The sequence below is a fragment of the Suncus etruscus genome, chromosome 14 (genome assembly GCF_024139225.1).
Source record: "Suncus etruscus isolate mSunEtr1 chromosome 14, mSunEtr1.pri.cur, whole genome shotgun sequence".
Classification (NCBI taxonomy): Eukaryota; Metazoa; Chordata; class Mammalia; order Eulipotyphla; family Soricidae; genus Suncus; species Suncus etruscus.
The window spans coordinates 55277657-55283763 of NC_064861.1; the positions used below are offsets into that span (position 1 = coordinate 55277657).

The 6107-nt window shown below is 33.6% G+C and overlaps 1 non-coding gene across 1 annotated transcript; it reads left to right on the forward strand.

Annotated features, from left to right (window-relative positions):
• Positions 1 to 400: 400 nt before the first annotated feature.
• On the forward strand, positions 401 to 569 carry LOC126028892 (U1 spliceosomal RNA). The gene has a single exon (XR_007502577.1). It is a non-coding gene; the product is annotated as a U1 spliceosomal RNA (small nuclear RNA).
• The last annotated feature ends 5538 nt before the right edge of the window (positions 570 to 6107 follow it).

Consider the following 6107-nt stretch of genomic DNA (forward strand, 5'->3'; position numbering starts at 1 on the left):
TGGTAGAGCATTTGCCTTGTATGTGGCTGATCTAGAACGGACCTAGGTTCGATCCCTGGAGTCTCATATGGTTCCCCAAAGCCAGGGGTGATTTCTGAGTGGTTAGCCAGGAGTAACACCTTAGCATCACGAGGTGTGGCCACCCCCCAAAAACAAAACAAAACGAAACAAAATCTGCTAATAGAAGAAATGGATGAGTAAATAATGAAAGAAACTATTTTAAAGCATATAGCTATTATAATATTTATTTTCAGAACATACAGAATAACAAAATCCAGTCATAAATCAAGCAAGTACATAAAAATGGTGACATTTTTAAATATTGTTCCACAAAAGTATTTGGATAGTATATAAGCCTGCAGTACATACAAATTATTCATCATTAAAAAGATACAAGTTAATATTTACCAGCAAGGACAAATCATTATCACATAGATAATTTTCCCAGGCTAAGGAGTATCCATTGCACTTGGGATGCGCTTACTCCTGCGATTTGATATCCTCAGATGTGGGAAAACTCAACTGCATAATTTGTGCTCGTAGGGGGGCTGTGTTTACATGGTCCCCAATGAAAAACATAATAAGATACAAGCTAAAATATTGAAAAACACTCAGAACAGTTTAATGAAAAATAAAAAAAACTATTATTGTGATTATATCACCACATAATGCATTTTTATGTTTCAATAACTTAAAAATATCCCCAGATATTTCCTATTTCTGCTTTTTTTTACTTTTGGGCCACATCTGGCAGCACTTTGTTTCTTCTTGACTCTGCACTCAGAAATTACTCTTGGCAGTCTTGGGGGTTCATATGGGATACCAGGGATCAAACCTGGGTTTGTCACGGGCAAGACAAACACCCTACTATCACTCAGGGCTCATACCTAGATCTTCTTAATATTCAAAACAGAATTGCTCAAGTGCCCATTAACAAGTAACTAGAAATAAAACCTTGGCTATATCTATCAAAATCTAGAAATTTAAGAACTTTTATTCTATATTTGTTGATATTTTCATGACTATGTAATTAAAAAAAGCTTTCTGCATTTTTTAAATGAATACAATATATTACATACATGTTATATTTCTTTTTTCTCCTTTTATCTGAGAGAGAGAAAGAGAGAGGCAGACAGACAGAGACATACAGAGACAGAGTCAGACAGAAACAGAGACAGACAGAGAAGAGATACAGGAGAGAGAGAGCAAGAAAGAGAAGAGAGCAAGAGAGAGCAAGAAAGAGAAGAGAACAAGAAAGAAGAGAGCAAGAGAGAGAACAAGAGAGAGAGAGGGAAAGAGGAGAGAGCAAGAAAGGGCAAGAAAGAGCAAGAGAGAAAAGAGCAAGAAAGAGAAAGAGCAAGAAAGAGAAAAGAGCAAGAGAAGAGATTAAGAGAGAAGAGAGCAAGAGAGCAGAAAGAGAGGAGAGCAAGAAACAGAAGATAGCAAGAGAGGACAGCAAGAGACAGAAGAGAGCAAGAGAGGAGAACAAGAGAGAGGAGAGCAAGAGAGAGCAAGAAAGAGACATACAAATTATATTTCTAAAAAGCTGAGTATGAAGGCCTTTTGAGATGAGTATTAAAACCTTCATAACAATACATTTAAAAATAGGAGCCAGAGGTATTGGAGAGTTATTACTATGGTTAGAGTGCTTGCCTTGCACATGGCTGACCATAGTTCTATCCTTGGCACCACATAGGGTCCCCAGAAAACCGCTAGAAGTGATTTCTGAAAAGAGAACCATGAGTAAGCCCACACAACTGAATGTGTCTCCAAAACAAAAATAAAATCTATACCAAAACATTTTTGTAGAAAAAAAAAGCAATTATACCTAATGTAAGCATAACTTTTTGAGTTTTTTATTTTGTTTTATTTGGTGGGGACACACCCAGTGACTCTCAGGGATTACTCCTGGCTATGCGCTCAGAAATTGTTCCTGGCTTGGGGGACCCATGGGACACCAGGGAATTGAACCTAGGTCCATTCTTGGTAAACCACATGCAAAGCAAATGCCCTACTTCTTGCACCACCGCTATGGCCCAAAATTTAATATCAAGTATATATACATACGCTTTGGTACAAATTTATAATAGCAATGCAAACACTACCAAATTGCTATTTTTATTTTTCTACAATTATAGTTATGTTAGTCAAAATTTTTAAGTGTATCACTTGATGATTTGATACAGGAATATATTTTGAAAGATAATCTTGATCATCTTTTTCTGCTTTCTCTGAATTATATAAAACTGAAGATAGGCAGTGACGGTTATTCAGCAGATAAATTAAAAATTATATAAAATAAAGAATAAACTTATTTTATATGATTTTCCTTTGTTTATTCCTGCTCAAAATGAGAAGAAATGTGTTTTTTTGTTATTTATTTTGGCATCTTAGTTTAAGACCTTCCTTTGTATTTACTATTTCACTTGCAGTATTCTGTCTCTTCTCAACAAACTTACCTAAGAAAATTGAAACAGAGGGAAAAAAATCCTCTTTATCATCATGCTTACTGGTCCTTTATAGTCTAGCTTATCAATAAAAAAGACCATATTCCTAAGGCAAGAAAAAAGAATAACAGGAAAAATAATGTTTCTGAATCAATAACAGTAGAATAAAAATATAAAAAATTCAGATTTAAAAATTACACTGGAAATAACAAGCTTTATTTCTCTTATTTATATTATAATCCCTGTCTTGTTGTCCAACAAACACCAGTAACAGCTAAAAACAATCCTTACCCCATAATCATTTTCATTAATGATAGTTCTAGTCCCTTATGTAACCAATAAATAGCACACAAATTTTGCTCATCTTTATTCTCCCTACATACTCATCTATATAAATTTGAATCTTCTAAGCATCTTTAACAAATACATTAAATAGGTATATTTGTGGAAGGTAATCAAAATGTAACTATATCTTGCATTCCACTGTCCCCTTAAAGTATATTTGGTACAGGAAATTAAATTTTCCCTCTGTTATTGCATGATAACCCTGCAGACTCTGTCACTTCTCTGTTCACTTTAGATAATAAAATGCCCTATATTCCATTTTTGCTGAAAAAGTCTTGATTCAGAAGCCATCCAGTTCTATGCTGATTAACATTTTAATCCTCTATTTTAGTGGCGACTTCTCCCAAACCTCTAACTAGAACTGGCTTTGGGTAGGCTATTCCATTAGACAAAATAATAGAGCAAAGTGGGTCTTTCTTTCTTTATTGTATGCTTTTCTTTCACCAGTTCACTGCTATCATTAATCTTTCTAATTCTTAAATATGTAGGGGAAAAAAGTGGAGTGAAGAAATAATTCTACTGATATGATAATGTTTGTATCCCTTATTCTTCTGCAAAGAACAAGAATAAATAAAAAAGTGTGTGTACGTGTGTGTGTGTGTGTGTGTGTGTGTGTGTGTGTATGCTGTGATGTGGAATTGCTGCTCATAGAGGTTGCAAATCCAGTTTCTGCAGTGTTGTCTAGCAAATTTCATCCCCAGTGGACCCAAAGATGCAGATGAGTTCAAAAGCGGTCAGTCTCCTGGAGACTAACATCTTGGTTGGAGGCTCTTTTGTTTTGGTTCAGACTATCAGACTGGTTGAAGCTGACTTTCCTGAGTAAGGTAATTTGCTTTACCCAGAGTTCACTGTTTGAAATGTTTATTTAAAAAAAAAAACAAACAATAACAATAGGATCCTTGTAGGTTAACGAAGAAAATTAACTATTGAAAGGAAAAGAACCTTTACCTCTGGTATTAATAAATGTTTAAAACTCTTACATGGGTTCTGCAGACTCTCCCTGTGATAACTGATGTTCTGTGTTACTTTGCTTATACTTATCATTCAGGTACACAGTTTCTGGAGATTCTTGCTTCTTTTATGACTGTATCCCAAATTTTTCCCAAATAATGCAGTGATACAGGAACCAAGCAGCCCAGTGTATGCCATTGTCATGTGACTCATTTCTGTGATCTACCCAAATGTATTATTATGCCTATGTCTTTATCTTATTTGTCTATTCCTAAACTCTTACAACCCCAGGATTGAATTATGTATCTGATAATAGGTTTTAAATTTAAAAAGTCCATTCAAAGGCAAAAAACTAAAGTTCTAATGGCTAAAAAAAAAGAAGTATTAATCTAATTTCCAAGTTGGTGAAATTGAGGGAAAACAATAGCTGGGTACTAGTAATATGTTCTTAGGATAAATGATTTTATTAGACCATCAAAATACAACTTATTTCCATTCTCTGTGCACAAGAACATAAACAGTTTTTCACCCAGCCAGAAAAACAATATTAGAAAATAAATAGCTTAACTTTCAAGAAATGCTATAATTACTTAAGGTAGTATAGTAAAATGAATGTGCTGTTTCGTTATAATAGAAACATTGGGCTACCTAAATTCTCAGGGACATCAAAAACATCAATCTGTGTAATGTTTCTAATGTCTCCTACATTGAATTTTCTGCAGTGACACTAGTTAGATTAAAAAAAAAAGTCACATATCAGAAAATAATTTAGAATCCTATCACTGTAGCATTATGAAATAAGAAAGGGCAAATCAAAATCTAAGTTATATGACTTATTTGCTTTGCTATTTTGCTCTATAACAATGATATATATTTTAATTGGGCTTCTATCTGATTATTCTGAAATATACAATAAGAAAATAAATAAGTCTAGCATGAAAGCCTTAGCCTATGTTTAAAAAAGATAAATAAACATATATACACACTATCCATATACATATTCAGTGTTACATGCTCACACATCACATACACATATGCTCACACAAAAAAATTACCCAAACTAAAAATTTTGAATTACAGTAAAATAATATTCACCATTAAAATTTCAAAATAATATTTGGACTGTATTGAAACTAAGTATTTTAACAGTTACTCTCAGATAGAGCAATACTTAACATTGTTACATAGAGGCCAGAGATACAGCACAGCAAATAAGGCACTTTCTTTGAATTAGACCATCCTGGATTTGATTCCTGATATCATATATAGAACTTTGAAGCATCTTTAGGAATGATGCCTGAGCACAGAATCAGGATTAAACCCTGAACACAGCTGACTGTAAACTCATTCCCTCTCCCAGTACATACTTTATTATTTAATCCTTATACTCACGTAATAAAATCCATATGAAAAATTTGGTCTCTTCAAGAGGCAGACTGTGAGTGAGATACAGTCTAGTATGTATATTGTCATCAAATATAGCCCTCAAGATAAAAAACAACTCCAGAAAAGAGACATAAACTTATTGAAAAGGATGTTCTTTGGTAGCATTTGGCTAAGCCAGATCATGGATCACAACTGAGCTCACCATGATGTCTTCATTCAGAAGGGAACTTCCCAGTTCTTATTTAAACCCACATATGTGCATATCTTAATATCATGTGTCAAAGCATAACTGGATGTGTCTCAGCTCAGAAAAGAAAGTGAGTTTGGCAAAGCCCTTGATTTCTAGAAGATTAGGCAATACAAGAAGTGTCTGACAAGTAATGGCCATCAGAATCAAGTTTTCCATGTACCTGGAGTAAAAAGCCCTTAATTGAATAGAAATCTTGGTCCTATGACAGAACAAACCAGAATGATTTTCTAACTTTGTATCTCATGGTAACTCAGTTAAAGAATTTATTTAAAATTTATACTTGCTAATAAAAATTTTATACTTGCTTATTATATAGTATATCCTTTAACTGATTATCATAGTCTTGTACTACCTATATGTTAAACTTGGGACTTAGTAGGCAATTCAGATTCTAACTGATAATGGACGTTATGTGGTACAATGAATCCTAGGAGAAATGGTCACATCCACAGCTTTTCTGTTGTTACTCTCTTATTCTAAAACATTTTGTACTGGGATAAATCACTTGGTACAAGTTGGGTATGAGTGCTTTCTAGGATTCTTCAAGAAGTAAAGATAAACTAACACCTAGGATAAACTAACACCTATGTGTGTGTGTGTATATATATATATATTTTTTTTTGTGTGTGTGTACATATATATTTCTGTCAATAAAACAATAACTATGATTCTGCAAAGCAGATGAAATATAATGTAGACAACTTGTTTCCAAATGCCTCAATGAGGGG